Source organism: Salmo salar, chromosome 15, assembly GCF_965601325.2.
Source record: "Salmo salar chromosome 15, fSalSal1, whole genome shotgun sequence".
NCBI lineage: Eukaryota > Metazoa > Chordata > Actinopteri > Salmoniformes > Salmonidae > Salmo > Salmo salar.
The window spans coordinates 65692487-65712438 of NC_138305.1; the positions used below are offsets into that span (position 1 = coordinate 65692487).

General features: G+C 42.0%; 1 protein-coding gene across 11 annotated transcripts in view; it reads right to left on the reverse strand.

The window, feature by feature from the left end:
* The window catches only part of LOC106571865 (membrane-associated guanylate kinase, WW and PDZ domain-containing protein 1), a 233759-nt gene that overhangs the window by 110727 nt on the left and 103080 nt on the right, over positions 1–19952 (reverse strand). The window contains exon 1 of one of the 11 annotated variants that reach the window (XM_082961976.1): positions 15576–15885. The exons of the other annotated variants lie outside the window; for them this stretch is intronic. The gene's annotated coding sequence lies outside the window, so the exon portion shown is untranslated. Of the gene's footprint in view, positions 1–15575; positions 15886–19952 lie in introns of those variants that run through there. 11 annotated transcript variants of the gene reach the window in all.

The following is a 19952-nucleotide window of genomic DNA, read 5'->3' on the forward strand; positions in this document are numbered from 1 at the left end:
TCGAGAGCATCCTGACCGGTTGCATCACCACCTTGTCTGGCAACTGCTCTGCATCTGACTGTAAGGCACTACAGAGAGTAGTGAGTACAGCCCAGTACATCACTGGGGCCAAGCTTCCTGCCATCCAGGACCTATATACTTTGCGGTGTCAGAGGAAAGCCCGAAAAAATGTCAAAGACTCCAGTCACCCAAGTCATAGACTGTTCTCTCTGCTACCGCACAGCAAGCGGTACCAGAGCGCTAAGTCGAGGACCAAAAGGCTCCTTAACAGCTTCTACCAACCAAGCCATAAGACTGCTGAACAATTAATCAAAATGGCCACCTGGACTATTTACATTGACCCCTCCCCCATTTATTTTTACACTGCTGCTACTAGCTGTTTATTATCTCTACGTAGTCACTTTACCCCTATGTACAAATGACCTCGACAAACTTGTATTCCCGCACATTGACATGGTACCAGTACCCGTACCCCCTGTATATAGCCTCGTTATTGTTATTTTATTGTTACTTTTTATAATTTTTTACTCTAGTTTATTGCGTAAATATTTCTTAACTATTTCTTGAACTGCATTGTTGGTTAAGTAAGTAAGCATTTCACGGTAAGTTCTAGCTAGACCTGTTGTATTCGGCGCATGTGACAAATAAAGTTGGATTTGATCTGATCCTCAAAACACCTCAAGAACTCTGCCTTCAACAGAAGAGGCAATGAAGACACTTGCTTTGTGTGGCACTTACCTTGCAAACCAATCAAATGGATGTATTCTGAGAGTATGGAAGCAAGTTAATCTTACATTTCCCCAAAGAAATAGAAGCACCTCAAGTTCCTTTCACACAGTGATTTCCCTCCCATAAGCCTGCTGTGACCTGTGGAGCTGGTTACCAGGAGCTGAGGAAATGCTAACTTGGCACAACCTTCCATACAGTGGATATTCCACTGACCTTCTAGTGTCTTTTGTTTTTTTTAAGGGTCTATGTACTGTGTATTTACATATTTTAAATGATGAAGAACTGGATATTGTTCATCATAGTTACATGATTATCCAGATTTAATAGCTTGTTTTTAAAATCAGAAATTAACCCCTGATTTTCTTTGATTGTACACTACAACAGCAGCAGCATTGGTTCTCCATAATCAAGCACTACCAGACACATTATATTTTCCTCAGAATGTAAAGCAGTTGCATCATCTAGAATGTATGCAGACACTCACACACCAAGAGAGAAAGACAGGTGAAATATTTACTCTCTGGTCTGGTGACATCTGATACTTTGAATCGACTTCCTCCTGTTTATAGTCTGGGGAGCTTCCACTCATTGTCTGACACACTCACATACACATGCGCGCACACGCACACACACACCCAGCCAACCATCTGCCACTCTTAACCCCTGCTGGTTTGGAGTGTGTATGCGTGGGGGGAGATTGTATGTGTCTTGTACCAGATACATTTCTCAGCTTAGTACAATTGACCTGAGGATAACATTAGCAGCACAAAACAGTGGATGTTTTCTATGTAAATTACTGAGCATCACTGCAGCAAAGACAGAATAGATGCTAGTGCAGTAGACAAAGTTAAAGTCGCACTCCAGACTCCTTTTCACCTCATTTAACACCTGATTTACTTAACAAAAGGCATCTCAATAGGTGGTCCAGGTATCCACATGACATGGTACAATTGGGGGGTGAGTGTATATTACTGTATTTATACATAAGGTATTGTTTTTCAACAGGAAAAGTAAAAAAACATTCTGGAATGCACCTTTATAAAGAAAAACAACATGAAACAAATAGCTGACCCTGGAATATACAATTGATGTTTATTAGCTACCATTATTTAAATATCTTGCCATTCTATAGGGACATACAATTGGGACACTAAAACCTGTTTAACATGAGTGACCCCAGCATATTTTTTATGTTTTCACACGTACCAACAAATGGGTGTGATCATTCTACAGTGGTCCCTGCAGCATACACTCAAACTGGTGTGATTAGAACGCTTATGTAGAAATTTCAGTTTCCATTGACGCAACAATCAGCATTTGAGTTGGCCACACAGTTTTTTCACAGAAACATTTTGCACAAACACAGTCCTTACAAAGTTATGTCCAGAATGTGACCAGTTTATTTTTTGTATACAATGTTCAGACATTCACAGAAGTAGCTACACCATAACACAATCATCCAAACCGGAAAATCTAGGCTACATTTGTCCTAGCGCTAACTGAGGAAAGATTGACATAACACAAGCGGTCATATTTTTATAACTCTCAGCTGACAGAAACTGCAATATGAATTAGCTAAAAGCAATTACTATTTATAATTAACCTCATTATAACATATTTGGTCTGACAGATGTTTACATGACACCCAGAATGATTAGTATAATGTCAACAAACATGGCGCCACACATACACATAGCTGGCAAATAGCTTAGCATTAGCTCATTATAATGAGTACAACCTTCAAAAAAGTATTTTACCCACATCATAGGTGTCCATTACAATCTATGCAATAATCGGAATACACTATTTGTCACCAGTACTTGAAAACATGTGAATAAAAGTGTAAACACATTAGGCTCCATACATACATACATACATACATACATACATACATACATACATACATACATACATACATACATACATACATACATACATACATACATACATACATACATACATACATACATACATACATACACCTAGAGTCGTTCTACCTTCAAAAGTTGCGTCATACTGCATCACACCTTGCGGGCTGCTGCAAAATTCTATGGCATGTTATTTAAGTGTCAACCATTGTTGCCATTAATGCTAGTTAGTGCTAGTTTGACCACCAGAGGGCATCTTTGGTGGCGGCAGTATGGGAACAACAGTCGGACATATGGTTCAGTCTGGAGGAGTTTGTGGCGGAGGTAAAGAACGTTTTGATCCTCCATTGTCCTGGAGAGAGGCTGCCTGGAAGTTACTCCAGCTTGGGCAAACTCACGCAGTGTGGCAGACTATGCGGTGGATTTCCGTACCTTGGCAGCTGAGAGTGCCTGGAACCTGGAAGCGCTGTTCGACATGTTCCTGCACGGAGTATCAGAGGAAGTAAAGGACGAGCTTGCAGCCTGGGAACTACAGACGGATCTTGACTCGCTCATCGCCTTGACCATTCGGATCGATGGGCGACTACGGAAATGAAGGAAGGAGAGGAGATTTGATTTCACTCGTCCTCCCAAGGATTCCACCTCGCCTCCGAGGCATCTCGGAAGTCCCTGACAGCTCCGTTGCCGCGAGAACCCGAGGCTACTCAAGTTCCCCCGAGAATCTCCGAAGTCGGCTGATTCACCTCTTCCCGAGCTGATGCAACTAGGCAGAACTAGGCTGTCTCCAGCTGAATGGCTATACAGGCTTCACACTAAGAGTTCCCTGTATTGCGGGACTACTGGTCACTTCGTCTCCACTAAAAGACCAGGCTCACCGGTAGGAGCGAGTACTCTGGTGGGCCATACAGAGAACTTTTCCTCTCCCCTTACTCACACCGCTTTTCATACCATTTTGCTGTGGGGGAACCAGTCGAAATCACTCCGGGTACTCAGGAACGCCTGCCCCGGGACATCTTCCTTTTCAGTGCTCTGTGAGGATCATCCTTATGTTCCTACAGGAGCTTTTCAAGTATTTTCCACTTTATAAGTGTACATGGCCACTGTCTCAGTGTGTCATGTGAGAATTGACAGAACCTCAATGGAGGCTCACCCCCTGGTGGTGCGGTTCCTGAATGGTGTAAGTTGTCTCAGACAGGTCTCTAAACCTATTGCGCCCAAATGGGACTTGGCGCTGGTTTTGGAGGCACTGTGTGTGGCCCAGTTTGAGCCTCTGGAGTCGATGGATCTGAAAATCTTCTCCTACAAAACACCCCTGCTCATGGCTTGGCCTCAGCTAAATGTGTGGAAGACCTCCATGCATTATCAGCACAGCTTTCCTGTACTCAGTTCGACCCGGGCAACTCTAAGGTGAAGTTGATTCCAAATGCGGCCTTCGCCTTCAAAGTCATGGCTATGTCCTACAAGTTTTTATTTCCCTTTCCACCTCTTCATTTTACTTCTGAAGAGCAACAGAGGTTACATGCCAAGAAGGTATACCCAAATGCGCTTCAGTCCAGCTAAAACAGAAAAGGGGTAATCCGGTGCTTGAAATCACAAAAACATTTCTAGCCCCAGGATACTTCACCTGGTGACTATCTGGGAGAATAAAGAAAAAGGAGCACTCTGTTACTGCATAAATCTGATAGATTTATTGATGGGACAAGTAAACAATCGGCTTACGTTTCGGCATGAATCGCCTTCATCATAGCCTTGAGTAGGATAAAATGTGGGTGGCAACTATATACCCTCGCAGGGGAGTGTCCCACACCAATACTGTCAGTAGTAGCCAGTGTTGTGTTCAAGACCACCTAAAGCGAGACTGATTAAAGACCAAGACCGTAGCAAATCGAGTCCAAATCGAGACCAAGACCAGAGGGGGGCAAGACCAAGTTATATTGTCAAATCACCACCATAATAAGAGTTCTAAATGTCCAGTATTTCTGGGTTCGTATTTCAGAAGGACATATGGATTCATCAGACATTCAGAATAGTGAAACAATGCATGCTGATGGAAAATAGAGCCACTCTATTATTATTATTATTATTATTACAGTGGGGAACAATGGGCCTTCTACGACAATGGGCCTTCTTCCCTTCAGGGAAGGGTTTATGAGTTATAAAATTATTATAATAATAATAATGATAATTATATAATTATTTTCAATGATGTTCTGATTACATTTTTTCAGTTTTTGTTGGAAAGGAATGGGTTAACACTGAAGAGGAAGGTAGCTTTTGTTGTCAGCTAGTTTGTAGAGGCTGTAGCAGGTGTTATCAAAGAGGATGTTGTTGCTAATTTGTTAGCTTCTCTCTCTTCAATAATAACTTTCAACAAGAAGCTACGTTTCAAATTATCATCATCTGGTGAGCAGCGCACTTGCTGCTGTTAGCCAACTATTTGAAAATAACTTCTTTGTGAAACATTGTTGCATTTAAAGTGGAACTGACAGCATTTTAGCAAAATGAAATCGTATTAATATCTGTTCATATACACCCCCAGGAAGAATGACACTTTAAAAAAAAAAAATCTGACAAGCGACTACTTACATATGGTAATTCTTACATTTTCATAAATTCTTTTAATGTTTGGGAATTACGTATACTAACGCATTTGTGAAAATTCTATAGCAATATAGAGTGGGAAAGTGTCTGTGCGTTTGGACAATTAATAGACACTGCAGTAAATAAAACCGAATAAAAATATCTGTCTTGTCCACGACCAGTATACACAGACCGGTGCTCTATAGCCAATCAGAGCTAGAGTAGGACTTTATACAAACAAGCCATTTGCCACACGGGCCTGCCACCTTTAACTTTGAACTGAACTATGTGTTTATAGGCAGTTACAACAATGCGACTTTAGATCATTAAAACACATTCACCAAAAGCCACAAAATACCCCTGAATAGATTTCTGCAAATATGGAAACACCTCGGGAGTCCTCTGGGGAACTTTACAGTCCTGTTGATCAAACAACCATGAAAAGGTAGGCTCTCTCTCCCTCAGTTTTGCACATCAACAACTAATGTTAGCCAGAGCAAGATGAGCTAAAATCTAACAAAGCAATATTAGATAAACCCTCTCAAACTTTTTCATTTAGTTGGCCGTCAAAATTGCACTGAGAAACGATGGGGAATTGTAGCCTCCTCGTCCTTCTGCAGTTTACCTGCCAATGCATGCTTGTCTCAACCAAGCACCCAAGCTAACTGGCTAATGTTGGCTAGCTAGCTACTTTCAGACACAAATGAGAGAACATCTCACTCTGACCATTTTATTCACCATAGCAGAGCTGGTTAGGCTGTTTACATGTTATCTAGAGCGTTCTTGACTAACCATTACTATTTTTGTTTAGTTTTACTGACACCGGCCTTAGACCGCTGCACCACTCAGGAGCCCCAGCCTTAGTTACATTAGTCCGTTTTTGTCCAGAATATTGAGTCATTGAAACTGAAACGGTGCATCCCGAATGGAGGCAACAAACAATGTCCCAGGCCAGCTGTGATTTACAACCTGATAGCAATATTTTTTGGACTACCAAGACATGTCTTGGTGAATTATATTACTCATGCAATGAACTGCATCCATCTATTCTGTCAACAATGCCTTAGTGTACATCATGGAACGTTGAGTGAAATTGAACCTATTTTTAAAACATCTTGTAAAGTTGGCTTTATACCATGAACTGAGAATTAGATATTTTTGACTGATATTATGATTGTTTGTTTTTTTCATAACTGCAAAATAGTTAAACCGCTGTCAGTTCCACTTTTTAGGTCAGTGGTTACTTTTTTGTGCTAAATGTGAAATGTTTTTCTGCAATGGGAAGTAATAGATGTACATTTCGATTGGGAAATACTTAATGGTTGTGTTTTTGTATTCTTATGATTGGGACCTACTGGCTCATTATCTCTGAGTGAATGGACTGCTTATCCTTTAACATCATGCTGTGTGTGACTGCTGTCTTTTCATTGGCCCTATGCAGTCGTGCAGTGGTGCCTGGAGAAGTGGATATACGCAAAAGAATGACACCCTGTGTGAAAAATCCTGTTTTCCAATCTTTTTTTAATGAGTTTTAGTATATATTTTTCAGGTTTTCACTCTCAAAACCACTTTTTTATATATAGAAAAAATACAATAATGTCATGTTCTAAGTCTACAACAATGCTTAAACCACATCAATCTGATTGGGTGGGCCTGTTAGGGCCTGGCTCACCAGTGAGTGGGCCTCTGTCCACCCAGACCCATCTTTGTCTACACCCCTGATGCAAACAGCGCATGATGACAATTGCACGTCACAAATAGCCTACTAATCAACACTTAGAACTAAACTTTTTAAATGCCTGGTTTGCATACTTATTGTTGGCTTAGCATTTACCCTACCGGCTACCGATGTCATTCATCTGTGAGCTACTCCATGACAAAACCAGTTGTGAGCTATACACTTTTTCTGCCTGCAGATTATATTCCGCTGAAACTAGGCTGTGTGGCACGCATGTGAATATACTTTGTGCATGATTTCTCTATTGTACTACATAATTGATAAAACGTTTACCTCCACTACTCTACTTTGATAAGCATCCGTAGGGATTAAAAAGTGAGCATACGCAGTGCCCACTGAAAAATAAAGTGGGTATCTGGCGTATAACTGCGTATAGACTCCACTACACCATTGGCTCTTTGTGTTATACAAAAAACAATTACGGTTGCTGTCCTTTCAGAATCAAGAACCTTTCACAAACTGAAGGCCTATAGGTTCGCCACTGCGCAAAAATATCTATCTATAATAGATATAAAGACTGTTAAGATACTGTATTAATGTTTCAAGAAATAAGTGAATATATTTGGCCTGGGGAAGCGGATTTCTGCTCTGACTGAATGAAAGCTGGTAATTATTATTTTTTTACTCCGCTTGTCTCGGCTGGTCTAAGGAATAAATTACTTGTCCTCACTGTCCGAGACCGAGTCAAGAACAAGTACAAATGTATCCAACACAAGACCGAGACACTCAGAGACCGATTACTACAACACTGGTAGTAGTAACTACACAGGTTATTCAAGCAAGAGCATGATCATCACTCAAGATTCATTGAGACCCTTTGGCTCGAGCGATCTAAGCAGTCGATCCAAAGTGCCTCTCTAACAATTTCCTCACTATATTGCCAGTTCTAGACGAAAGAATTTCAAGGTAGAGGCTGAGCCCTGATTGGCATTCACGTAATGCTGTGCAATTGCAAGTTATTCAAGCAAGAGCATGATCATCGCCCAAGATTCATTCAGACCCTTTGGCTCGAGCGATCTAAGCAGTCGATCCAAAGTGACTCTCTCTAACAATTTCCTCACTATATTGCCAGTTCTAGAGGAAAGAATTTTAAGGTAGAGGCTGAGCTCTGATTGGCATTCACGTAATGCCGTGCAATTGCAATAGTACAGTGCCTTGCAAAAGTATTCATCCCCCTTGGCGTTTTTCCTATTTTGTTGCATTACAACCTGTAATTTAAATTGATTTTTATTTGGATTTCATGTAATGGACATACACAAAATAGCCCAAATTGGTGAAGTGAAAAGAAAAAAAGTACTTGTTTCAAAACAATAAAAAAAAAAAAAATGGAAAAGTGGTGCGTGCATATGTATTCACCCCTTTGCTATAAAGCCCCTAAATAAGATCTGATGCAACCAAATACCTTCAGAAGGCACATAATTAGTTAAATAAAGTCCACCTTTATACAATCTAGGTGTCACATGATCTGTCACATGATCTCAGTATATATACAATCTCAGTATATATACACCTGTTCTGAAAGACCCCAGTGTCTGCAACACCACTAAGCAAGGGCCACCACCAAGCAAGCGGCACCATGAAGACCAAGGAGCTCTCCAAACAGGTCAGGGACAAAGTTGTGGAGAAGTACAGATCAGGGTTGGGCTGTAAGAAAATAACCAAAACTTTGAACATTCCACGGAGCACCATTAGATCCATTATAAAAAAATGGAAAGAATATGGCACCACAATAAACCTCCAAGAGAGGGCCGCCCACCAACACTCACGGACCAGGCAAGGAGGGCATTAATCAGAGAGGCAACAAAGAGACCAAAGATAACTCTGAAGGAGCTGCAAAGCTCCACAGCGGAGATTGGAGTATCTGTCCATAGGACCACTTTAAGCCAGACTCCACAGAGGTAGGCTTTACTGAAGAGTGGCCAGAAAAAAGCCATTGCTTAAAGAAAAAAATAAGCAAACACATTTGGTGTTCGCCAAAAGGCATGTGGGAGACTCCCCAAACATATGGAAGAAGGTACTCTGGTCAGATGAGACTAAAATTTAGCTTTTTGGCCATCAAGGAAAATGCTGTCTGTTGCAAACCAACACCTCTCATCACCTCGAACACCATCCCCACAGTGAAGCATGGTGGTGGCAGCATCATGCTGTGGGGATGTTTTTCATCGGCAGGGACTAAGAAACTGGTCAGAATGAATGGAATGATGGATGGCGCTAAATTCAGGGGAATTCTTGAGGGAAACCTGTTTCAGTCTTCCAGAGATTTGAGACTGGGACAGAGGTTCACCTTCAATCAGGACAATGACCCTAAGCATACTGCCAAAGCAACACTCGAGTGATTTCCTCAACATCAATGCCATAGTAAAACGCTGTTTTTGGATATAAATATCAACTTGATAGAACTAAAAATGCATGCATTGTCTAACATAATGTCCTAGGAGTGTCATCTGATGGAGATTGTAAAAGGTTAGTGTATCATTTTAGCTGGTTTTATGGTTTTGGTGACCCTGTCTTTGACTTGACAAAACATTACACACAACTCTTGTAAATGTACTGTCCTAACATACTCTAAATTTATGCTTTCGCCGTAAAACCTTTTTGAAATCGTAAAACGTGGTTAGATTAAGGAGATGTTTATCTTTCAAATGGTGTAACATAGTTGTATTTTTGAAAAATTTGAATTTTGACATTTATTTGGATTCAAATTTGCCGCTCTTGAAATGCACCTGCTGTTGATGGAGTGCACCACGGGTGGCACGCTAGCGTCCCACCTAGCCCCAAGAGGTTAAAGGGGAAACATTTAAATGTCTTGGAATGGCCTAGTCAAAGCCCAGACCTCAATCCAATTGAGAATCTGTGGTATGACTTAAAGATTGCTGTACACCAGCGGAACCCATCCAACTTGAAGGAGCTGGAGCAGTTTTGCCCTGAAGAATGGGCAAAAATCCCAGTGGCTAGATATGCAAGCTTATAGAGATATATGCCAAGAGACTTGCAGCTGTAATTGCTGCAAAACGTGGCTCTACAAAGCATTGACTTTGGGGGGTGCACTTTCAAGTTTTCTGCTTTTTGTCTTATTTCTTGTTTGTTTCACAATAACAAATATTTTGCATCTTCAAAGTGGTAAGCATGTTGTGTAACTCAAATGACACAACCCCCCTAAAAAAATCTATTTTAACTCCAGGTTGTAAGGCAACAAAATAGGAAAAATGCCGAGGGGGTGAATACGTTTGCAATCCACTGTACATATTTTTGGTGCGGATAGGTTTTTCGTGTTAGGTTTTTTTGTGTTCAGCTGTTCTTAATTTGAGTGAGCGTTTCCTCTGACCAATGTAAAGAAGCCCACAAGGGCATTTGAGCATGTCAACAACGTGTTGTACTACAATTCATGACGTTTTTTATCTTGTATTCTTTACCCAAACATGGATGATAGAATACTTTTCTGTCACTTGAGTTGGAAAAATGTGTACATTGACCTCAGCCGTAGAAACCATAAGGGGGACCAGGTGCAATATTTGAGAGTACACTGTGCATGATGTTGCAACCCCTCCTAAAGCATATCAGGCAATGGAGGCTGCTGAGGGGAGGACGGCTCATAATAATGCCTGGAACAGAGCGAATGGAATGGCATCAAACACATGGAAACCATGTGTTTGATGTATTTAATACCATTCCACTGATTACACTCCAGCCATTACCACAAGACCATCCTCCCCAATTAAGGTGCCACCAACCTCCTGTGATCAGGGGAGGGTTACATGCTGACCAGACCGCTCATGTGCGTACATCCAAGCGCATGTTGATTTTGTCTACCCACACCAGAAGCGATTAGGACACATTTTTACATTTTAGTAATTTAGCAGATGCCCTTATCCAGAGCAACTTACAGTAGTGAATGCATACATTTCAATTCATTTCATGCATTTTTTTTCCCGTACTGGCCCCCCGTGGGAATCAAACCCACAACCCTGGCGTTGCAAACACCATGCTCTACCAACTGAGCCACAGGGAGGCCAGGCTGAAATACGCAGGTTGAAATATCAAAACAAACTTTGAACCAACTTTATTAATTTGGGGAAAGGTCAAAAAGCATAAAAAATGTATGGCAATTTAGCTAGCTAGCTTGCGGTTACTAGCTAATTTGTCCTGGGATATAAACATTGTGTTGTTATTTTACCTCAAATGCACAAGGTCCTCTACTCTGACAATTAATCCACAGATAAAAGGGTAAACCGAGTTTGTTATTCACAATCTCTTTTCCTTCAGGCTTCTTCTTCTTATTTGGACTTTATATGGTGGTTGGCAACCAACTTTAAGGTGCATTACCACTAAGGACTGGACTGGAGTGTGGACCTCAGTTCATCTTTCAATCACCCACGTGGGTATATGCTCCTAAAAACCAATGAGGAGATGGGAGAGGTGGAAATTGCAGCACGTCAAGGGTCACAAATAGAACCAAGTTCTATTTTAGCGCATGGCCACACAGACACTCGTTGACTCACGCGAGCAGTATGGGTGCAATGATTGAATAACATGTACTCATAAGTTTATTTTGCAACGCTCGCACATGTGACGTGAGTGGTGTGGTCAACATGTTAGTTCCAATAGAACCAAGATGCAAAACCTTTAAGTGAAGGGTCACTCTGGAGAATGTGCCAGTGTTTGAGGATCACGCTTTTTATATTTTTTTGGTGAGGAGGGCGGCTCTATGAGTCTCTTGTGCCCGCTTATGAGCAAATGTGAGGAGACTGAAGCCTTGTTCAAGGAACCTCTTTTTCAGTAGTTCAGCTTTAGTCTCAAAATCATTTGATTTGCTGCTGTTTCGCCTTAGTCTAAGGAATTGACCAGTAGGAATATTGCATTTGAAAGGTTTAGGATGATTTCTAATATACCATAGAACTGTGTTCTTACTGAGAGGTTTGCGAAAAATAGTAGTTTCAAGCGTATCACTTCCACCTTAAAAATAGTGAGGTCCAGGAAATTGAACGGGTTACATGCCCTGTGTCTGGTGCGAGCTTTACACACATACATTAAACAGACCCGGGATATCCAGTTATGTGACCAACTTTTTGCATGTTTTGCTAATCCAGCTCGCGGCAGGGTGCTCTCTAAACAGCGTCTCTCTCACTGGATCGTGGAGGCATATAGCAGCAAGGGTTGCCTAGCGGTGCACACGCCCACTCCACAAAGGTTCTGGCAGAGTCTTGGGCATTGTTTAAAGGGTTAACTATAGGAGCTATTTGTGCTAAGGTGAGTTGGGCATCACCACACACTTTTGTGAGGTTTTATGCTTATTGATGGGACAGTGAAATGTCACTAGGCAGCACTCTATGTGCGCAAAACCCAGACTGCTGCATCTGGCGGAGTCAGATCTGGGTCGTCTGCCATGGGCAGTTTCATTTAGTATATGTTGGGGTCAGCTTGGGGAGTGATTATATTTCCATGTAGTATGTTGTACCGAAGTTGACTGACTGAAAGGGAACTCCTCTTTCTATTCTGGTTAGAGTCAGTTTGCTCTGTTTTGTGAAGGGAGTAGTACACAGCGCTATACGAGATCTTCAGTTTCTTGGCAATTTCTCGCATGGAATAGCCTTCATTTCTCAGAACAAGAATAGACTGACGAGCTTCAGAAGACGATACTTTGTTTCTGGCCATTTTGAGCCTGTAATCAAATGCTGATGCTCCAGATACTCAATTAGTCTAAATAAGGCCAGTTTTTTTGCATATTTATTCAGCACAACAGTTTTCAGCTGTGCTAACATAATTTCAAATGGGTTTTCTATTGATCAAGTAACCTTTTAAAATGATAAACGTGGATTAGCTAACACAATGTTCCATTGGAACACAGGAATGATGGTTGCTGATAATGGGCCTCTGTACGCCTATGTAGATATTCCATTAAAAAGCAGCCGTTTCCAGCTACAATACTAATTTACAACATTAACAATGTCTACACTCTATTTCTGATCAATTTGATGTTATTTTAATGGACAAAAAACATGCTTTTCTTACAAAAACAAGGACATTTCTAAGTGACCCAAAACTTTTGAACGGTAGTGTACATATTACCTCAATTACTTCGACTAACCTCTGCCCCCGCACATAGACTCTGTACTGGTACCACCTGTATATAGCCTCGCTACTGTTATTTTACTGCTGCTCTTTAACTATATGTTATTTTATATTTATCCATTTTTTACTTAACACTTATTTTTCTTAAAACTGCATTGTTGGTTAAGGGCTTGTAAGTAAGGCCTACACTTGTTTTATTCAGCACATGTGACAAATACAATTTGATTTGACTTGTGCCAAAAAAAACACAACCAATGGACATTGGACCAATGCAAATCTGTCCTTTGGTCTGATGAGTCAAAATATAATATTTTTGGTTCCAACCACCGTGTCTTTGTTAGAAGCAGAGTAGGTGATCTCCGCATGTGTGGTTCCCACCGTGAAGCATGGAGGAGGAAGTGTGATAGTGTGATGGTGCTTTGCTGGTGACACTGTTGGGATTCATTTAGAATTCAAAGCACACTTAACCAGCATGGCTACCACAGCATTCTGCAGCAATACGCCATACCATCTGGTTTGTGCTTAGTGGGACTATCATTTGTTTTTCGACAGAACAATGACTCACACCTCCAGGCTGTGTAAGGGCTATTTGAGCCAAGAAGGAGAGTGATGGAGTGCTCAGCGTATGTGGGAACTCCTTCAAGACTGTTGGGAAAGCATTCCAGGTGACTACCTCATGAAGCTGGTTGAGACAATGCCAAGAGTTTGCAAAGTTGTTATCAAGGCAAAGGGTGGCTACTTAAACAAATCTAAAATCTAAAATATATTTTGATTTGTTTAACACTTTTTTGATTACTACATGATTCCATATGTGTTATTTCATAGTTGATGTCTTCACTATTATTCTACAATGTAGAAAATAGTAAAAAAAAAAAGAAAAACCCTTGAATGAGTAAGTGTGTCCAAACTTTTGACTGGTACTGTATATTTTTTAAGCTTAATTATCCAGATACCTTGCTAAAGTACACAAAATAAATGTTCCCCTTTTTTCTTCTGTCCCTACTAAAAGCTCGGTCAGCACATGCACGCAGGATGAAAGAGGGAGAAAAGAGCTTTAAACCTTCCATTTAGAACAACAAATGGTGCCAACAGATAGGGCTGCCATTCTTCTAGCTCTTAGGAAACTTTGCAGTATTTAGTTTTTTTGTATTATTTCTTACATTATTAGCCCAGAATTTTTTTGTGTTATTACATACAGCCGGGAAGAACTTTCGGATATCAGAGTGGCGGTAACTCACCAGCATTACAACCAGGAATACTGTATCTTTGTTTATGCCGCTCTGACATTGCTTGCCCAAATATTTATATATGCTTAATTCCATTCCTTTACTTTACATTTGTGCATTTTGTTGTAAAATTGTTAGATATTACTTGTTAGAAATTACTGCACTGTTAGAGCTAGAAACACAAGCATTTTGCTACACTCGCAATAACATCTGCTAAACATGTGTATGTGACAAATAACATTTGATTTGATTTTTAAAGAGTAAGCTGTGAGACAGAGAGGAGGGAGTTAGTACCCCATTCATAGATGCTAACTGCTTTAGCGCCTATTGACGATTGTGTCTTCTTTGTTAAGAGCCCTGACCCTTGCTCTAAATGTTAACACGCATAGCATGCGGTACAGTTTTGGAAACATAAGGAACGTATCTTTCATTTCAGCGAGAAATTATTTAAAAAAACCAAAAGGTTAAATTACTACACACCTTTATAGGGTTATGGTTCCCACATTGCCATATATCCATGTTACAGTGCTTATTTACGGAAACAGATGAAAGACACGTGATTAGCACAAGTTGTCCATTCTATCTGCATCTTCGAACACCTGTGTATAAACGGAAGGACATCACAAATGTGTTGTCAGTGAAAAATACTGTCAGCTGCAACTGTGTTAAAACATTGTATAGTAAATGTGTATTTTGCATTTGTGAAATTATCATGATGTTATATGAAAGTATAGGGATTCAAGTTTATAGAACCGTACCGCAATTGAGAATCGATTCATGTTTAGATGGAGTGTTTGGCTGTTTTGGCTGCCAGCGCCACTTCGACTTTAAACAGAACATGTAAGGTCCTTGGAGTATAAAGAGTAACGTTAGTCTCATTTAGTCCATTATTGGGCTAGGGGTTAGTAGACAGGCACAGGCAGAGATTTATATATATAGAGAGAGAGAGTGAGAGAGAGAGAGAGAGAGAGAGAGAGAGAGACGCTGTGCAGCCATACGAGATAACGTCCTCCAGCAATAGGCGAGTGTGTGAACAGATCAGCATTTAAATCAGCCACTCCGCTCTTCAAACACCGTCTCAGCACGCAGACAAACACACACACTCAGACAAGTTGCTTCGTTATCTCACAAACGCACACGCAATCTGCTCAGCCATCACACACACATACAGCACAACACATCACAGTTCAATATCACCACAGATCTGCATAAGCACGGATTCAATCAGTATTTCAACTTAACGCACAGAAATATTCTCCCCCTCTCTCTTGCTCTATCCATCTAACATCCCCCACCCCCACCAGCTAATCTCAGAAGCTAGGGCAACACTACACACAGGAGGAAAGGTAAATGTCACAGATTTACCTCAGTGGCGCTCCTGCTCCTCTCCCTCTCTTTTATTCCACAGAAATATTCCTAGCAGCATACATCCAAACAGGCTGAAATCTATGGGTCTTCCTCCACCCAAAATCATCCATGGATCATATAGTCATTCTTCTGTAAACATAGTGCTACCCTACTCCCCCGCTAGCTCATGCAGGCACACACAGGCAGCAATAGGCAGCTGCTTTCTTTCCTTCAAAGCTCTACAAGCAGAGCAAAGCAAATTAAAGGTCCAGCCCAGCTTAGAGCCTAAACCAATGTGAGCTATTCACACTCCAGCTCCTGTCTGAGGCTAATGGCTGCAGCCCCACAGCCCCTGCATGCATGCCCCCGCCCACAGCAACACCGATATCCTCTCTCTCCCTCTATTTCTCTCTTTCTCTGTTTCTGTCTCTATCTCCAGGGCCCTATAAAATCCATTACATTTTTGGCCTGATTCCATTGAGTTTTTTCCCAAATTCCTTTTTCTTTTTCCAGGTTTCCATTTCCCTCTCTTCTTTCAAGTTTACATTCTCAAAATCATACCTTTTAAATAGGAAACAAAATAATTAAACCACATCAGGGGTCTACTTTGAGGACTGGGATTGTTTTTCTCGAAATTTACATTTTTGGGAGTTACCCTTTAATTTCAGTGCACCCCTAGCAATAGGCTGTGGTTTTGCTGTTTTTGAAGCTCTTTATCTCTAAATATCTCCCTCTTCCCCAAAACCCAAGCCCTCCACCCTCTCTTTTCACACACACACACACACACACACACACACATACACACACACGACACTTACCAACACATGCTCCCTCCTGAAAAAACTAGGCATTCTCATCAGCCTCATGTAGGTATTGTAAAAGAGTGTAAATCAACACAGCAAGTACTGAGCTATGGCAGGCGGTAAGGGATATTGTAATGACTGAGGTATGGGGTTGGGTCTACACCCAAGGTAAGGGTTGGGGGTAGGGGATAGGGTTGGGGGGTACTGCATAAGAGTATGATTGGTAATGAAGATGGGGTCCTGGGTGGGGTAAGGGCTGCTAGATGATGTGTATAGATGAATGTGAAGAGGGTGCTATAGCTATGGCTCTGGACTGAGAAGCTTGGACTGGGCCAAGAGGCAGGGCTACAGAGAGGACAATGGTAGGATTAGTGTTGAGAGATGCAGACCCAGAGTAAAGCTAGATAAGGCAGGCCCATACCTGCATGGATATAGCCTGTTGCACAGGGTTTATCCAAACTGCCCACCAACTGTGTGAGCTGCACTCATGGAGACAGGACTACAGTTAACTTTGTTTACAGTTACCTTCAAATTCACACATTCAGAAGATTTTGCTCACTTGAAGTAGAGTATATTGTGATAAATTGCAGGCCACACTACTTGCCTAGAGAGTTTTCAGCTATACTTTTCGTAGCTATTTATTTACCACCACAGACAGATGCTGGCACTAAGACCACACTCAGTCAGCTGTATAAGGAAACAAGCAAACAGGAAAGCACTCACCCAGAGGCGGCGCTCCTAGTGGCCGGAGACTTTACTGCAGTGAAACTTAAATCAGTTCTACCAACATGTTAAATGTGCAACCAGAGGGAGAAAAAAATCTCGATCACCTGTACTCCACTCACAGAGACACGCACAAAGCTCTCCCTCCATTTGGTAAATCCGACCACAACTCTATCCTCCTGATTCCTGCTTACAAGCAAAAATTAAAGCAGGAAGCACCAGTGACTCGGTCTATAAAAAAGTGGTCAGATGAAGCAGATGCTAAATTACAGGACTGTTTAACTATCACAGACTGGAACATGTTCCGGGATTCTTCCGATGGCATCTTCAAATAATATTTTTGCAGGAATCTCCTTGCGAATGATTTTGCCGAAGATTGTACACCACATCAGTCACTGGCTTTATCAATAAGTGCAGCGAGGACGTTGTCCCCACAGTGACTGTACGTACATACCCCAACCAGAAGCCATGGATTACAGGCAACATTTGCACTGAGTTAAAGAGCAGAGCTGACACTTTCAAGGTGCGGGACTCTAACCCGGAAGCTTACAAGAAATCCTGCTATGCCCTGCGATGAACCATCAAACAGGCAAAGCGTCAATACAGGGCTAAGATTGAATCATACTACACCGGCTCCGACGCTTGTCTTATGTGGCAGGGCTTGCAAACTATTACAGACTACAAAGGGAAGCACAGCCGCGAGCTGCTCAGTGACACGAGCCTACCAGTTGAGCTAAATCACTTCTATGCTCGCTTCGAGGCAAGCAACACAGGCATGCATGAGAGCATCAGCTGTTCTGGACGACTGTGTGATCACGCTGTCCATAGCCGACGTGAGTAAGACCTTTAAACAGTTCAACATACACAAGGCTGCGGGGCCAGACGGATTACCAGGACGTGTGCTCCGGGCATGTGCTGACCAACTGGCAGGTGTTTTCACTGACATTTTCAACATGTCCCTGATTGAGTCTGTTATACATGTTTCAAGCAGACCACCATAGTCCCTGTATCCAAGAACACAAAGGCAACCTGCATAAATGACTATAGACCCGTAGCACTCACATCTGTAGCCATGAAGTGCTTTGAAAGGCTGGTAATGGCTCACATCAACACCATTATCCCAGAAACCCTAGACCCACTCCAATTTGCATACTGCCCAAATAGATCCACAGATGATGCAATCTCTATTGCACTCCACACTGCCTTTTCCCACCTGGACAAAAGGAACACTTATGTGAGAATGCTATTCATTGACTACAGCTCAGCGTTCAACACCATAGTACCCTCAAAGCTCATCACTAAGCTAAGGATCCTGGGACTAAACAGCTCCCTCTGCAACTGGATCGTGGACTTCCTGACGGGCTGCCCCCAGGTGGTGAGGGTAGGTAGCAACACATCTGCCACACTGATCCTCAACACTGGAGCCCCCCAAGGGTTCGTGCTCTGTCCCCTTCTGTACTCCCTGTTCACAAACGACTGCATGGCCAGGCACGACTCCAACACCATCATTAAGTTTGCAGAGATCACAACAGCGGTAGGCCTGATCACGGACAACGACGAGACAGCCTATAAGGAGGAGGTCAGAGACCTGGCCGGGTGGTGCCAGAATAACAACCTATCCCTCAACGTAACCAAGAAAAGGGAGATATTGTGGACTACAGGAAAAGGAGGACCGAGTACGCTCCCATTCTCATCGACGGGGCTGTAGTGGAGCAGGTTGAGAGCTTCAAGTTCCTTGGTGTCTACATCACCAACAAACTAGAATGGTCCAAACACAAAGCCTATTCCCCTCAGGAAACTAAAAAGATTTGGCATGGGTCCTGAGATTCTCAAAAGGTTCTACAGCTGCAACATCGAGAGCATCCTGACTGGTTGCATTACTGCCTGGTACGGCAATTGCTCGGCCTCCGACCGCAAGGCACTACAGAGGGTAGAGCGTACAGCACAGTACATCACTGGGGCTAAGCTACCTGCCATCCAGGACCTCTACACCAGGCAGTGTCAGAGGAAGGCCCTAAAAATGGCCCTAAAAATTGTCAAAGACCCCAGCCACCCCAGTCATAGACTGTTCTCTCTACTACCGCATGGCAAGCGGTACCGGAGTTCCAAGTCTAGGACAAAAAGGCTTCTCAACAGTTTTTACCCCCAAGGCATAAGACTCCTGAACAGGTAATCAAATGGCTACCCGGACTATTTGCATTGTGTGCCCCCCCAACCCCTCTTTTACACTGCTGCTACTCTCTGTTTATCATATATGCACAGTCACTTTAACTATTCATTCATGTACATATGTACATACCACTTCAATTGGCCCGACCAACCAGTGCTCCAGTACATTGGCTAACCGGGCTATCTGCATTGTGACCCGTCACCCACCACCCACCAACACCTCTTTACGCTACTGCTACTCTCTGCTCATCATATATGCATAGTCACATTAACCATATCTACATGTACATACTTCCTCAATCAGCCTGACTAACTGGTGTCTGTACGTAGCCTCGCTACTGTATATAGACTCGCTACTGTTTTTCACTGTCTTTTTTACTGTTGTATTTATTTATTTACTTACCTATTGTTCGCAATACCTTTTCTTGCACTATTGGTTAGAGCCTGTAAGTATGCATTTCACTGTAAGGTCTACCCCTGTTGAATTCGGTGCACGTGACAAATAAACTTTGATTTGATTAAGAGCATGTCAAATAGTATAATAATTGGGTGTTAAAAGAAAGCTAAGAGTCTCTATTTTTTTAATTAAGGCATATATACATGTTTTCCAACCATTTCCTTAATAAAAATGTGGAATAAGTAAAGGCTTAGATTTTTGTTCAAACTGGTGGAAAAAGGGTCTCTACGGGATCGATGTCCC